Below are 17,766 nucleotides of genomic sequence, written 5' to 3'. Positions count from 1 at the left end.
GTAAAGATTTTTCAAATGATAACTATATATCCATTAAGGCTGAAATGCATAATGTGGACTGAGTATTTACGCTAATGTTTGCATTATTCTTTTATTAAATGTCAGCTGATATGTGGAGAAGCAAATCCGGCGGAGCTTTTATATTAATTTCGTTATTGCCAAATACCCATCTTAATTTAAAAATAATCTTAATTTAATCTGTTAAAAAAGATCGTTTTTATTGATGAGTTGGTTTATTTATAGGCTAAATGAGTCTATGTCTAGAGTGCTGAGATGTTACGATGTTACAGAGGACTTATTTTATTTCTTTATTCCTACTTCCAAGTGTCCTAGTCTACGTTAGTTATGAATAAATTGTTAAAACATGTATAAATGACTCATTGTTGACAAAATGCAAAAGAGCTGTGTGTGTATGCGCACATCTGAATCTCGGGCTGCAAACGGGTTCGGGCTTTTAAAAAGCTGTCAATCAAAATGTACTTCTCGGGCTCGGGCCGAAACCTGTCTTTAAATGACTGAGATTCCACAGTCGACAAGGACCGCATTTCCTCCACCACATACGCTGCTAGCTCTTCACCTGTCCAGAAGTTACCTTCGCTCCCAATCTTGAACAAAAATCTCCGTCCATTTTAACAGCACGAGTTCTCCAGTAATTCATTAAAGCGCATGCTCAATAACTGACGCAGGCACCACAAAACGTGATTAGAAATGCATTTTGATTTATTTAGCCTACTTTAATATTTTTTCTTACCAATACATTTGTGACGCAAGTAACTTAATTTTATTGACATCAGTAACTGTAATCAAATTACATTTATTTTAAATGAGTTACATTACTGCGTTATCACGAAAAGTAAGTACTTTGTAACGCGTTATACCCAACTCTGGCTGTAGCTGATCCACCATGAAACGCACCTCAGCAACAAAGGTGGATTCCACTCTTTGAAGTTCACTTGAAATCATGAGTTTGATGGCTTTGGTGAGTTGATCCGTTTCAGCCTCATGTTGCTTTTTGTTTGTTGCCAAAAGTGTGAGAACATGCTGCTGGTTGGCCTTTAGGTTGGTAGCAAGGTGGGAAACTTGGTGACAGTGCTTGGAAGAAGTCGCTTTCACCTCCTGGGTAAGTTCATAAATTGCGTTCTCTTGTTTTTTAATGAAATCCATCAAAGTTGCCACAGATGTCGAAAGTGAAGTAAGGGTAGTGGCCATTTTTGTATGCTTGTGTGTTGCAAGTTCAATGTGTAAGGTGTAGTAGACTGGGTTTCTCATGGTTGGGATTCTCATGTTGTTAAATGCTGTGATGTGATTGGTTCTTAAGGTCACGTGACTCGTGAAGTGAGCTGCTGAGCTGTGTGTGTTCTGATGCGGCTGTTCTCTGGCAGTTTTATTCAGTAAAGTACTGAGTTATTACAACCACCGTCTTCAGTGTTTTACTCGGACCCCAAGATACTACATTGGCAACGAGGATGGCGCTAATAGGACGAGTGGAAGAGTTCAAGGAGTCGCGGGAGGATTTCGCTTCCTACCTGGAGAGATTTGAACTATGGCTACTGGCAAACAAAATAAAAACAGAAAAACAGGTCAGTGTATTCTTAGCGTGCATTGGACCAGAAACTTATGGACTGCTGAAGAACTTGGTAATACCGCAGAAGCCCGCCGAAATGACTTATAAAGAGTTAACGGACACATTGAAATCACATTATCAGCCGAAGCCTTTGGTCATAGCGGAGAGATTCCGTTTTCAAAAACGTGATCAAAAAGAAGGAGAGTCAGTGACGGAGTACATAGTGGCAATAAGACAATTGTCGAAGGATTGTGAATATGGGACTCACTTAGATGACGCATTGAGAGATCGCCTTGTGAGTGGACTGTCTGCTGAATCGATTCAGAGAAAATTACTGGCGGAAAGAGAGCTGACGTTTGCCCGTGCATGTGAGATAGCGTTGACAATGGAGATGGCGTCGAAGAATTCTCTTGAAATCTTGGGAAAAGTACAGGCTGCAGCTGTAAATCAAGTTTTTAAATCATATCCTGGAAGCAAAGGACAACGCCAGTTTAGACATGGAAATGAGAATCCAAAACTGAAAAATTATCAGGAAGGGGACAGCGAACAGAGATGTTACCGTTGTGGGGGAGGGGGACACTCACCTCAGGAATGCCGGTTTAAAAATGAGAAATGTCATGCGTGCTCCAAGACAGGGCATATTTCCAGAGCATGTCGGAATAGACGACAGACTGCCAAGGCCCAGTACGTGGAAAGGGAGGATCACAATGTAGACAGTGAAGATGACTCGTTAGGGGTTTTTACAGTTTACATGGCATCCAGTGGGGATGGAGGCATTAAAGTTAATGTGAAAGTGTGTGAACAGGACATTAGTATGCAGTTGGATACTGGTGCGGCAGTGTCTCTTGCATCTGAAGTGTTGCACCAAAATAAGTTTCCACATTTACCCATTGAAAAGTCCAACATCAGATTAAAAGCGTACTCAGGAGAAATAATTCCCCTTCTTGGCTGTGTTCAGGCACCAGTACAGTACGGGGACCAGAAAGCTACATTGCCTCTCATCATAGTGAAAGGAAATAGGCCGGCTCTGTTTGGCCGAAATTGGTTGGAGAAGCTGAAGCTGGACTGGAGGAATATTTTTACAGTCGAAAAAGAAATGAAACACGCTGACCCGGACTTACAAGCAGTACTGCAGCGCCACTCTGTGGTGTTTTCGGAGAAGGTCAGTGCCATAGAGGAGTTCAGAGCAACAATAAGAATGCAGCCGGATGCGCAGCCAGTCTTTTGCAAAGCCCGGCCGGTGCCGTATTCATTGAAAGAGGCGGTGGAAAAAGAGCTGGATAGGTTAGAAAAAGAGGGAATAGTTTCCAAAGTGGATCGTAGCAAATGGGGGGCCCCGATCGTAGTGGTACCGAAGGCCGATAAATCCATCCGCATCTGTGGGGATTACAAGGTCACGATAAATAACCAGCTGGAAGTAGAGACTTATCCCCTGCCCAATACTGAGGATTTATTTGCGACTCTAGCAGGAGGAAAGTGTTTCTCAAAGTTAGATCTTTCTCATGCTTACCAGCAGTTGAGATTGGACAAAGACTCTGAAGAGTATTTAACCATTAATACTCACAGAGGACTGTACCGCTACCATCGTCTCAGCTATGGGGTTGACAGCGCACCGTCAATTTTTCAATCAGTGATGGACCAGATTCTACAAGGACAAGAAGGTGTGACTTGTTTTCTAGATGACATCTTGATCACAGCCGACACAAAAGCCTTGCACTTAAAAAGGCTGGATGCAGTGCTGAGCGCTCTTGCACGCTATGGTTTGAGAGCAAAGTTGGCCAAGTGCAGATTTCTACAGTCAAGTGTAGAGTATTTGGGGCATCGGATAGATCAGGAAGGCCTGCACCCCACGCAGCACAAAGTGGAGGCTATTGTAAATGCCCCAAAGCCCACAAATGTGTCTGAGTTGCGTGCTTATTTGGGGCTGTTGAACTATTATGGCCGTTTTCTGAGAAACTTGTCTAGTGTGCTACAGCCATTGCACACTCTGCTAAAAAAAGAGGAAAAATGGAGCTGGACACCTGCATGTGAGGAAGCCTTCAAGAAAGGTAAAGAGATGTTGCTGAGCAGCACGGTTCTGGTACATTATGACACAGAGAAGCCATTGAGATTGGCATGTGACGCATCCCCGTACGGGGTGGGGGCAGTCATTTCTCATGTGATGGACAATGCGGATGAGAGACCAGTTGCGTTCGCCTCGCGTACTCTTACGGAGGCTGAGCAAAAGTATGCGCAAATAGAAAAAGAGGCGCTGGCAATCATTTATGGAGTGAAGAAATTTCACAAGTATCTATATGGGCGCAAATTTACTCTCATCACTGATCACAAACCGTTGCTGGCTATTTTGGGGCCAAAATCAGCTGTGCCTACATTGGCAGCTTTGCGCATGCAGCGCTGGGCGTTGATTCTCATGGCTTAGAGTTATGAGCTAGAATACAAAAAGTCATCGGACCACCTTAATGCTGATGCGATGTCCAGACTTCCCATGACCGGGTTGGACAACACAGCACAAGAATCCAACATTTTCTACTTCTCACACGTGGAAGAGTTGCCAGTAACAGCTCAGGACATAAAAGTAGGCACCAGTAGAGATCCGTTGCTGAGCAAGGTTTGGAGCTTCACCATGAATGGATGGCCTAACTACCTGAATGATGAAAGCCTGAAACCGTACTTTATCAGGAGGCATGAGCTGTCAGCCGATCAAGGTTGTGTTTTGTGGGGTCTCAGAGTCATTGTTCCTCAAAGGCACCGGCTGCAGATTCTCAAAGATCTGCACCATTAACACCCCGGCATCTGTAAGATGAAGGCCCTAGCTCGCAGCTATGTATGGTGGCCAGGGTTGGATGGCGAGATTGAGAACTTGGTCCAAAACTGTGCTGTGTGTCAGGCCGTGCAGAATGTACCTGCAGTGGCACCGCTCCATCCCTGGCGGTGGCCTGCCAGAGTGTGGCAGAGAATCCATCTGGACTTCGCGGAGAAGGATAGACAGTACTACCTGGTGATAGTGGACAGTCATTCTAAATGGTTGGAGGTTTTCCACATGACCTCCACAACGTCAAGCCGAACCATAGAGGTGTTGCGCAACCTATTTGCTGCATATGGTCTTCCGGAAGAGGTCGTGTCGGATAATGGACCCCAGTTTGCCTCCGCAGAATTCAAACAGTTCCTTGACAAAAATGGGGTAAAACAAACTTTGGTACCACCATACCACCCATCATCGAATGGAGCAGCTGAGAGATCGGTGCAAATATTGAAGCGGGCTCTTGTGAAGCAGGTTCTAGACGCCAGTGGACAGCCCAGCATCTCGCTGCAGCACAGGCTGTCAAACTTTCTGCTCATGTATAGGGCTACACCGCACTCAGTCACAGGTCGCTCTCCAGCTGAGCTGTTTTTAAAGAGAGAGATTCGCACCCGGTTCAGTCTTTTGAGACCAGATCTGTAGAGCACTATGGAGCATCAGCAGGCAAAACAAAAGCTGTATCATGACAAAGAGAGACTGAAATTGAGAGAGTTTCAGGAAAACGACCAAGTTCGAGTGAAAAATTTCAGGGGAGGAGAAGAGAAATGGACTGCCACGACTGTCATAAAGCGCTTAGGTCCTGTGACATACCGTGTCTGGGAAGGAAACAGACAGCGGTCAGTTCATGTGGACCACATGTTGGGAAGAAAAGGAGACCTCAAGGAATGGGAGTCATGTGCACTTGTTGAGGGCCGAGACTTTACTTCAGAGGCTTCACCAGAGCCTGACCCAGTATCGGCCTGTGGAGTGAAACTGCCTGACTCCGACTCCTCAGAGAAGGGTGTCTGCCTGGGTCCAGCATTGTCAGGCAATGTGACATCTACTCCGGGCAGCCATAGCAGTACCGCTGCTGTATCTTCCGGAGTGGAGCCAAGGAGAAATCCAGAGAGACTCAGGAATGCTCCCAAGAGACTGGACTTGTAAGATGTAAAAAAAAAAAAAAAAAAAAAAAAAAAAAAAAAAAAAAAACATTTGTAGTACTGTTCCTGGTTCAAGAAGATCTAGTGAGTTAAGGTTGTTTATATTTTGGTAACTGGGTTTAATATTAAGGGGGAGGAATGTAGTAGACTGGGTTTCTCATGGTTGGGATTCTCATGTTGTTAAATGCTGTGATGTGATTGGTTCTTAAGGTCACGTGACTCAGTGAAAACGGGAAGCTCGGAAGTGAGCTGCTGAGCTGTATGTGTTCTGATGCGGCTGTTCTCTGGCAGTTTTATTCAGTAAAGTACTGAGTTATTACTATATTATATTATTATTGAGTTATTATTATAAAGAGTTTGGTGATTTTACATCCGAGTTAGTTTTGGCTGCAGATAAAGTCTTAATAGTTGGTGATTTTAATATCCATGTCGATAATGAAAAAGATGTATTGGGAACAGCATTTATAGACATTCTGAACTCTATTGGTGTTAGACAACACGTTTCAGGACCTACTCATTGTCAAAATCATACTCTAGATTTAATACTGTCACATGGAATTGATGTTGATAGTGTTGAAATTATTCAGCCAAGTGATGATATCTCAGATCATTATTTAGTTCTGTGTAAACTTCATATAGCCAAAATTGTAAATTCTACTTCTTGTTACAAGTATGGAAGAACCATCACTTCTACCACAAAAGACTGCTTTTTAAGTTATCTTCCTGATGTATCCGAATTCCTTAGCATATCCAAAACCTCAGAACAACTTGATGATGTAACATAAACTATGGACTCTCTCTTTTCTAGCACTTTAAATACAGTTGCTCCTTTACGCTTAAGAAAGGTTAAGGAAAACAGTTTGACACCATGGTATAATGAGCATACTCGCACCCTAAAGAGAGCAGCCCGAAAAATGGAGCGCAGCTGGAGGAAAACAAAACTAGAGGTATTTCGTATTGCTTGGCGGGAAAGTAGCATATCCTACAGAAAAGCATTAAAAACTGCTAGATCTGATTACTTTTCTTCTCTTTTAGAAGAAAACAAACATAACCCCAGGTATTTATTCAATACAGTGGCTAAATTAACGAAAAATAAAGCCTCAACAAGTGTTGACATTTCCCAACACCACAGCAGTAATGACTTTATGAACCACTTTACTTCTAAAATCGATACTATTAGAGATAAAATTGCAACCATTCAGCCGTCAGCTACAGTTTCGCATCAGACAGTGCACTATAGACCCCCTGAGGAACAGTTCCACTCATTCTCTACTATAGGAGAGGAAGAATTGTATAAACTTGTTAAATCATCTAAACTTACAACATGTATGTTAGACCCTATACCATCTAAGCTCTTAAAAGAGGTGCTTCCAGAAGTCATAGGTCCTCTTCTGACTATTATTAATTCCTCATTGTCATTAGGATATGTCCCCAAAACCTTCAAACTGGCTGTTATTAAGCCTCTCATAAAAAAGCCACAACTTGACCCCAGAGAACTAGTTAATTATAGACCAATCTCGAATCTCCCTTTTCTGTCCAAGATACTAGAAAAGGTGGTATCCTCACAATTATATTCCTTCTTAGAGAAAAATGGTATATGTGAGGATTTCCAGTCAGGATTTAGACCGTATCATAGTACTGAAACTGCTCTCCTTAGAGTTACAAATGAATGGAATGCATAGTCAATATAAAAAATTGGATGACGAGTAATTTCTTACTGCTAAATTCAGAAAAAAAACAGAGGTGTTAATCATAGGGCCTAAAAACTCTACTTGCAATAACCTAGAACACTGTCTAAGACTTGATGGTTGCTCTGTCAATTCTTCGTCATCAGTTAGGAACCTAGGTGTGCTACTTGATCGCAATCTTTCCTTAGAAAGCCACGTTTCTAGCATTTGTAAAACTGCATTTTTCCATCTCAAAAATATATCTAAATTACGGCCTATGCTCTCAATGTCAAATGCAGAAATGTTAATCCATGCATTTATGACTTCAAGGTTAGATTATTGTAATGCTTTATTGGGTGGTTGTTCTGCACGCTTAGTAAACAAACTACAGCTAGTCCAAAATGCAGCAGCAAGAGTTCTTACTAGAACCAGGAAGTATGACCATATTAGCCCGGTCCTGTCCACACTGCACTGGCTCCCTATCAAACATCGTATAGATTTTAAAATATTGCTTATTACTTATAAAGCCCTGAATGGTTTAGCACCTCAGTATTTGAATGAGCTCCTTTTACATTATACTCCTCTACGTCCGCTACATTCTCAAAACTCAGGCAATTTGATAATACCTAGAATATCAAAATCAACTGCGGGCGGCAGATCCTTTTCCTATTTCCTAAACTCTGGAATAACCTACCTAACATTGTTCGGGAGGCAGACACACTCTTGCAGTTTAAATCTAGATTAAAGACCCATCTCTTTAACCTGGCATACACATAACATACTAATATGCTTTTAATATCCAAATCCGTTAAAGGATTTTTAGGCTGCATTAATTAGGTAAACTGGAACCGGAACACATCACATAACACCGTACTTTCTACATCATTAGAAGAATGGCATCTACGCTAATATTTGTCTGTTTCTCTCTTGTTCCGAGGTCACCGTGGCCACCAGATCCAGTCTGTGTCCAGATCAGAGGGTCACTGCAGTCACCCGGATCCAGTACGTATCCAGACCAGAAGGTGGATCAGCACCAAGTAAGGACCTCTACTGCCCTGAAAGACAGCGGAGACCAGGACAACTAGAGCCCCAGATACAGATCCCCTGTAAAGACCTTGTCTCAGAGGAGCACCAGGACAAGACCACAGGAAACAGATGATTCTTCTGCACAATCTGACTTTGCTGCAGCCTGGAATTGAACTACTGGTTTCGTCGGGTCAGAGGAGAACTGGCCCCCCAACTGAGCCTGGTTTCTCCCAAGGTTTTTTTCTCCATTCTGTTACCGATGGAGTTTCGGTTCCTTGCCGCTGTCGCCTCTGGCTTGCTTAGTGGGGGGCACTTCATCTACAGCGATATCATTGACTTGATTGCAAATTAAAACAGACACTATTTCAACTGAACAGAGATGACATAACTGAATTCAATGATGAACTGCCTTTAACTATCATTTTGCATTATTGAGACACTGTTTTCCAAATGAATGTTGTTCAGTGCTTTGGCGCAATGTATTTTGTTTAAAGCACTATATAAATAAAGGTGATTGATTGATTGATTGATTACAACCACCGTCTTCAGTGTTTTACTCGGACCCCAAGATACTACATAAGGTTTGAATTAAGTAAATATAGTGTATAACAATAGCTATGGGAAATCAAATAAAAACTTCAACAAACAAAATACAATTTGTACAAGTGTTCACTTTCACCAATTTCTGTTCCCCACAAGGCATACCACAAATTTTCTTAACTTTTACCTTGTAGTTTCCCCCAGACAGTACAAATAGTACAAATGACAGATTACCATATACACTTCAACATCCCCCCAAAAATAATTTACAGTTAGATCACAATCCTTTTTTTTTTACATGCTTCAAAGTTCATCAGTTAACAATTTCAACCACACAAAACATTCAAATTTACCCATCGAGAAGGAAATAACTAAATATATACATTTATTAGGGTTCGGGTCCCTGTTCGGGCGCCACTTATGTAGCGGTGGCGGCACTAAGAAATTTTTGTATCAGATTAAGGAGATAAATGAATAAGAAAACTTAAATGAAAAATCTGATTTGATTAGTTCGGGCACCAGACAAGATCTGTCTTGTCAAATATAACACTTTTACCCAGAATAGCTCTTTAAGCCACTGGTTACAAATTTAATTGGAATGAAATGTCCACACAAAACAAATTCAGATCCATAGTGTCAAAGTTGTATTGAAGGAAAAATACACAATGAAACAGAAAAACTTTACAGTTCAAATGTAACTTCAGTTTCACAGAGATACTTTCAACAATCAATATGAAAAAAAAAAAAACTTAGTACTTTGGATAATATTCATATTTTAACAATCCACCCGTGAACGAGTCATTATCTGGCTCGGCTCAGTGTTCATCTTCAGTTCTCTCTTCACAGCAGTTCAGTCAGTGTACTGTTTTAGTACATTAATTACTTCGGGATATTGGTTTGTTTTAACTCAGAAGGAGTTTCAGTCACACTAAAAAAGTTAACAGCTTAAGTCATTAGTGGATTAATGCGTATTGGAGATACATTTAGAAACGGTTTAAAATGATTTAGTTCAATTTGGTGAACTGGTACAAAAAGATCCGGATACCTCGAATGATTCGTTCGCGAACCGGATATGACAAACTGCTTTGTTTTGATCTCTCTCACAACAGACATGGAAAAGAAGACAATGCTCAATAAAGTCGTAGTTTTTGTTATTTTTGGACCAAAATGTATTTTCAATGTTTCAAAATATTCTAACTGACCCTCTGATGTCACATGGACTACTTTGATGATGTTTTTCTTACCTTTATGGACAGGGACAGTATACCGTACACACAGTTTCAATGGAGGTACTGAGAGCTCTCGGACTAAATCTAAAATATCTTAAACTGTGTTCCGAAGATAAATGGAGGTCTTACTGGTTTGGAATGACATGACGGTGAGTTATTAATGACATAATTTAAATTTTTGGGTGAACTATCCCTTTAAGATCCTGCTCGCACTTGTCAATATAAGAGACTTGATTCGCTCTGCAGCTGGTGTTATGAGGTGCAGCACGCACACTCAAACGATCGCCCGGCAACCCGCAATGATCCACCCTGCCCAAACACAGTGAGGTCTCCACAATGCAGCAACAGCCTCGGACTCGATTCAAGTGACTTGCATCTCTCTGCTAATTACTGCTGCGCGCTCCTGCAGCTCCAACTTAAATACATATTTCCCTAATTCCAGATAATTGATTTCCCTCTTCCGCTCGGCCAGAACACATTAAAATTCCTTGTTCGTTTTTTCATACTGCCACAAATTTATAACATGAAATTATAAAGTTCACTTGCCTTATACAGTCTTTCCCTGTCTTTCAAAGAAGCTGAGAAATTCGCCCCCTCCTCAGATAAGCAGGCTGTGTCCTAAACTCCAAAGTTGATTAAATAGTTGTTTTTGGTCGTAATAGTAGAACAAAATTCACATAGCTACCGTTGTACGCTATATTATGAAGCTTGAAAGGTCCGTGTAACGCTTTGCTGTGCTTTGTTGAATTTGCACCATCAAAATTAACAAAATTAAAAATTGGCTTCAAACTTTCATTTTCCATTTCTTTGGAATAATTCACAAAAGGATAATTGTTTCTCAGTTTAATTTTCAATTTTGCAATCTTGTGTTGTTAAATCCGAGTCTGACTTTTGAACAAACATAAAAAATTATTCATTGCTCTGATTTTCCATTTCTCTGTTTTGCTCGCAGTTGGACATACCAGTTCCACCGGGGGGGGGGGGGGGGTTGGAAGGGTATATTCTGGGTATATATACCCCTAACAGGGTATATTCTGGCAAACCGTTTACCAATCACGTTTCGCAATTGGCAAAACAATCTGTGGTACACGCCTCTACCAACAAGCGATGGGTGACTTGCGAAGCATAATGTAACGTGTTTTAGCACTATATCATAGAAAATACAAGGTTTAAGAAGTAGCAGGCGGGGCAACAGTTAAAATATTTCAAAGTTAAGGTTCATGCAAACTGATATTAATAGACTTTCAGTAAACTATGTATGGTTTATAACAAAAAAAACCAGTGTTTAAGCAGAGCGCAAACATATATCTGGAACATTAGAATACTGTAGACTATCCAATATGCGCTCACTTCCGGGAATTCATTACGGGGCTAAAGAACATGATTTTTTTTTAGGGATCACCTGGATTTTGTCCCATAACAATATAACTGTGTTAATAAAGAAGCCTTTTGTTCAATCTAATTGTTCAAGATTCTGGTTCATTCAGGAATAAATTCAAGTGTCTGTCTTTAATATTTTGTCACTGAATTATCTATGATAATGGGTCCTTTAAAGACTGATTCATATCAGAAGTCATTTAAATAAAGAAAACACTTGACACTCTACTTGCTCGGTTCTTTTTCTATCTAGGTTACTTTTTTTCATAAAAACACACTTTCTTTCTATATTCTATATATATATTAATATTAACTACTTGTTTTCTTTGTGTGTGTGTGTGTGTGTGTGTGTGTGTGTACAGTATTCAACATTTGAAGCAGATCAAATCCTTTAAACAAGGTTGTCCTAAAACATAAAACCATAATGTGATATTGTAATTTATTTCTATAATTTATTTATAATTTATATATATACAGTATATAAGTAAAAAAAAAAAAAAAACAGGCTTACACTAATGTTTAAAAGTTATTATCTTGATGCTCTGCACAATCAATAAAATATAATGTGCTTGTGTACTGTTCAGAACTAGTCATAAAAGATGTGTGGGCTCTTAAAAATATTTGGTTATTTTGTGCATCTTTTCCAAATAACCAACAACTCATGAAATGATTTTGGGTGATGTTTCATACACTTTGAATTACTACTTTTGTGGCACAAGTGATTGTACCTTTGTTTGTGGAGTAAATGGTCCAAACATGGGCCCTCTGACAGTTGGAAACATATTTATACCTTTATTATCCTTAAATGGTACATATGAGTACCCTAAGGTGTAACTATGACTCACTGAGGGTACAAATTCACCATTTGTACCCTAAGTGTTCACAAACGGACCCCAACCGTACCCTTTTTTCTGACAGTGTATAGTCAAAACAAAAAATCTCTCTTCAAGAGCGCACAATAAATGAGATTTAAAACTGTTAAAAGAAAAGGCTCAAAATATTGCACACATATAATACACAACATCAATATCTCTTCCCTTGGTGTTTTGAACATTTCCATGAGTAATGCTACACGCTGTGACGTCAAGCGCATCAATCTGTGCACTGTTTGTGTTTACGCGCTGCACGCTGTATAGGAGCCATACCTTTTCATATTATAATACTTTAGCACAATGAAAGATTATTAAGTCTTTCTTGTTCTGTCCCATCTACCACATGTTGCTGCCTTCATTACTGTGCTATACATTTAAAATAAATTTATTTTACACACACACAAATATATATAATATATATATATATATATATATATATATATATATATATATATATATATATATATATATATATATATATATATATAATAAACGACGATCGATCATGGAAATGATTGAAAATTGACATCCCTACACAGAAGTATAGAAATTCTACATTGATTTAAAAAAAAATGCAAAAAACTACTCTGATATCAGATCGGAATTACTGTCTCTTCTCATAGTTACAGCCAATCACATTAGTTTTCTTTTATTGCATGCACTCGATTGGCTTGCGTCTGCGCTAGGGTATTTGCATAAGGTGTTCTGACTGGAGGACGGCTGCATAGAGCATCACAGTCCCGCCCACAGCCCGAGAGAGCTCTGGTGCCGGAAGTAAATTTCCCATTCATTTCTCCCATTGACTATCGGAAATATCCGTATCTAAAGAGTTTTAGAGCATAGAGATATTGTGTATTGATTTTTATATTTATCATCGTGTATTTTATATATTGTATGCGTTTGTGAAAGTTGTTAACAACAACGTCAGCAACATGGTGCAGTGCTTTGTACCTGACTGCAATCACCGCTCAGTCGTCAACACATGTCGTTGCCATTACACAAATGTTCAGTAAATGCACAAAAATGTATGCCTAGGCTAAATATTGTTTTGACAGTGGCATTATAAAATGCTTGATATGACTCATACCATATGAAGGCTACAGTAGCCTAGCTAAGTTACCAACCTCCCTGCAAAACTCTCATGGCAGCCAAGGAGATCAAGATTGCACTGATAAGTCTACCGTGCAAAAACGCAACACAGGTTTTTATTTTATTTTCTATTTTTTATTAATGATCTTCAGTCTTCACGGACCTTCGCGGGGTTTAACCAGACGGTTACACAAGCTCCACCAATCAGATGCATCACTGTGCAATTGTAGGATTGTGGGTAATGAAGTACTTAGCCAAGACATCTCAACTAAAAGGCATTTATATCAAAACAAGGTTAGTGCCCCATGATCCTTTTGCGTTTATATGAGCATATACTATTGCTTAGTACAGCCGTAGCTGGTTTTAAGTCTACCATGTATGGTTACGTTTTTATGGCTTATACCCCAAATGTCAATTCAGAAATTGCATTGAATTTTTACTTCCGGCACCAGCTGTGGGCGGGACTGTGATGCTCTATTGGCGCTTGAAAAGTTTTCAACTTCTGCCACGAACAACGTAACCCAGAATTAATTTCACCATGCTTGACGTCACTCCATTTAAAAGTAAACAAGAGGCGTTGATGCCCCATTTGATGGGGCGTTATATGTCTGGATATCGCTGCACAAATCTTTCAACCACGAGAAAAGTAGTTCCAGCACGGACTTACATCCGGGACAGCAGAATGGTCAGGATGACCTGAAACACATAACCAACTGACATCAATTTAAATGTATTTAGTCTTGCCTGAGTGATGCTGAAACAACCAGGTTTAGTTTTTCACCCAGGATAAACTGCTTCCTATGGAACAGTCTTCATGATGAAGTATCTCTTGATCCTGGATCCTTGCTGCCATCCACTCGGAGATGATTTGGATGATATGTGGTTGTGTCTAAAGGGTAATGAATCAATGTTACAGGAACACTGATATCAGAAATATTGATCCTGTAGCTTATATAAATGTTTTCAGTACTGAACAAGTCAGGAACCAAATTAGTACCAGTTCTTGAAACCCTTCTCTACTTGTAATAGTTGTCTTGTTGCTGCTGCCCAGACAGTCTCTTCCACTGATGATAAATATATTTGTTAACTTTTTGTGAAAGTATCAGATCAATTTGAGAATCAAAATAGCATTAAAAAAGCATGCATGTGAAAAACAACATCAACACCAATAATGAACAGATGACAGAATTTACAAGCCTGCCACTTGAGGGAGAAAAGGGGAAATTATTAATCCTACATGAACTGAACATGATTTTGGCAGCCTCGATAATTAACGTTAAACTTCATACAGCGGTTTATATTCAAGTTCACAAAATGGCTAGCATGAGGATCATCAAGCTAATGGCAGGCATTCAAACAAACTAATTAACGTTACTACGGTTAACAATTTAATAATTAGAAAGTAAGTACTGTATAGTTTATCGTGTTAAATTTCTAATAATTTAAAACAGGCAAGGTTATATTAGATTTTAACAGTTAACGTTACCCTAGACCACCTCTGAGACTGCTTTTGAGCTAATTAACCAAACAGAGCATTTATTTATAAAATTGAATGAGAATACCTACAAAAATAAAAAACACTACTCCACTTTGATGGCATTTAACGTTATATCAGTTAAAATCTATTAATAAAAGTAGATTTATAGCGCTTATTCTCCTCCGTGTCCGTCCGCTGAAAGTTCACTCAGAAAGTGATGTGAGCTGCTAGTTTATTTGTGCCGTACTCTCTTTCATTAACAAACATTATCACCATTTGCTAAGTAAATTGTTTATTTTTTACTTTTTGTTCTTAAACAAAACAAAAAAAAAAAAAATGGAACTTTACCACGACATCCTCACAATGTCGCCATAAATTAATGTCGCGCTGACCAAATGACGACGAACTGGTGACGTCCTCACAACGTTCTGTGTTTGCTGGGATGTAATAATTAATGATCTATATTGTCGTGGGACAATATTTGATTGGTGAATGAGGACACGGGATATTATTGTGTGCAGGTAAATAAAGTTATTTGCGGGACTCCCGCAAAGTGGAAATATCTAGCAAAATAAAATTACTTAAAACTGATAAACCTTTATTTATAATAGACTAAAATAAAATAAAATAGACTTTGCGGAATGGGAGGATGCTGATGCGACAGATCCAGTGGTGGAAAAGAGAGGATGCTGATAGAGAGGATGCTGATAGCGAGAGATCCAGTGGTGGAAAAGGCTATATCAAGAGTTTCCGAGATTAAAGTGTAACTAAACCCCTGATCAGAGCCTGACTCCACCCACTGACAATATTTGAAAAATGCTGAAAAGTGGGCAGATCACAGCGGAGATAGAGGGGACGAACCGAGGGCGGGGCTGAGCGAGTGCGGCGTGAACCTGAGACCCGCAATGACGGATTGATTGACAGCTGCTGTCAGAGACGCTAAAATGGAGAGTGACTGTAATGACGCAAGTAGCTTTGCAACAGAGCGATCATTTGAAGTAGAGGACTTTTCTCACCTACCTTCACCTGAAGTGGAGGATGTCAAGGTGTCTGTTCATATCAATTCGAGCAACTGGCTCAAACTGCGGTCTTAAATCCCGCATCGCGTCCCTTTTCAGCGCGAGCTGTGTGGAGAAGCCCATCTCCACCTCCATTGCGTTGGAGAAGCAATCCCGTGCAAAATGCAGTTTGCACACTCCAGCTCTAGGCAGGAACTCACGGTCTTCCAGGCCAAGTGCATGCAACCACTGGCGCCTAATTTTAAAGTCTGCTGGAAAACTATGCAGTCCAGCAGTGCTGTCACAACCAGCAACACACCTACGTACCACCCTGACCACTTGTACTAAATACAGATAAATCTACGCTAACTTGAATATCTAAATAACTATATAATTGATATGCTAAAAATATGCTATAATCCTGATCCTGATTGTTTTCAATACTCGCAATTCCAACTCCTGACTCACTACAGTCATTTTGACGGAACAAGATGGTTTTATACTGCCAGGGGCGTGGTAGCTCGTAGCAAGGGGCGTGGTGAGCTGGAACCTGCATATGTCACCTGCCACCGCTTACATCACTTGCCACCGCAACATCCAATAGGAAAAATCAACTGCAGTAGCCACCGTTCAACCTGAAGAGGGCAGCACTCAGACGTTTTTACACCATATATTGTAGAATTAAAACACTTTATACTCAAATGTCAAAAAAGTTACTCGAAACAATGAACAGCACTAATAAAACCCCATTCTTATAGATCATTAACTAAAAAAAGTTGGTTTAGGGTTTAGTTACTCTTTAAGCAAAGTAACACATCATGTAGGCTACTTTGCATTCCAGCTCCCAGCGCACCATTGGAGAGGGCTTTCAGTAATTGCGGTCGTACAAGTGGGCAGAGACCGATTAATCTGAAGCCCTCATCAATGAAAGACATGCTATTCCTGCATGGACTACATTAGAAGTCGTAGTCTACAATATATATATATATATATATATATTTTAATTCCGTTTATTTTTAATTATTTATTTATTTATTTAGCTAAACATTTAAAATTGGTCTATTTTGTTATTGAGGAAAAACTTTTTTTTTTTCGTTTAATGTTTGAAGAAAAGAAGGTATTCTTAAGCAGTAGCTATAGGCTAATTTTCCTTTGAACATGAAATAAATTCAGGTTTATTATTATTATTATATAATTCATTAGGCTATACTATAGCCTTATATTTTTTTAATTTACATTTCTTACTTGTTTACTGTATTTCTATGTTCTATGTTCTGAGTTCCTTGTTCGTTCCTTTCATCAATTTAATTAAACACAAATAAAATGAAACATTTGTTTCTTTTTTAAATTTAGATTCAACAGGGGAGCAATTGAAAACAATAACAGAGTAGCAGGCAGAATATGCAATGGATTAAAAAAAAAAAAAACGTATACTTTACCCGCGGGATTTTAAAGGAGGTAGCGGGGCGAAACTTGATCGTTTGCGCGCGGGAGCGGGAGAAAATAACATATATTTTTGCGGGAGCGGGATAAAATCTTGCGGGAACGCGAGGGGAAAATCCATCCCGCGCAGGTCTCTACTCTCAAACGCCAGCATGCTTAGCCTTTCCTGCCCAACCGAGGACCGCAGCTCTCCTTTATTCCCAACTTTGAGAAGCTCCGCTCGCCAGAGTCATTGGACATCATCATGCACAGATAGATGCGCTAAACAATTTCGACATAATATGGAAACGTCTAAGAAAGATTTAACTATGACAAAAGCTCGTACAAACTCTGCTGAGTCACCGGTTTCTGAGTGCAGCAAGATCAGCTGATTTTGACCGATTAATAATCAGTTTAACGGTTTAAAAAGTCATTTATTTATTTTCAGTAAATTATCAAAATATTTAAAAAGGTTTTCCTGCATGGTTTATATATATATATATATATATATATATATATATATATATATATATATATATATATATATATATATATATATATATACA

General features: G+C 39.5%; 1 pseudogene; it reads left to right on the top strand.

Moving 5' to 3' along the window:
• Positions 1 to 1,346: 1,346 nt before the first annotated feature.
• LOC113061313 (uncharacterized protein K02A2.6-like) lies at positions 1,347 to 5,006 on the top strand (annotated as a pseudogene).
• The last annotated feature ends 12,760 nt before the right edge of the window (positions 5,007 to 17,766 follow it).

The sequence above is a fragment of the Carassius auratus genome, chromosome 43 (assembly GCF_003368295.1).
Source record: "Carassius auratus strain Wakin chromosome 43, ASM336829v1, whole genome shotgun sequence".
In the NCBI taxonomy this organism is placed as follows: Eukaryota; Metazoa; Chordata; class Actinopteri; order Cypriniformes; family Cyprinidae; genus Carassius; species Carassius auratus.
The sequence above is the reverse complement of the archived record's forward strand: the minus strand, read 5'-3'. Positions and strand labels throughout refer to the sequence as shown.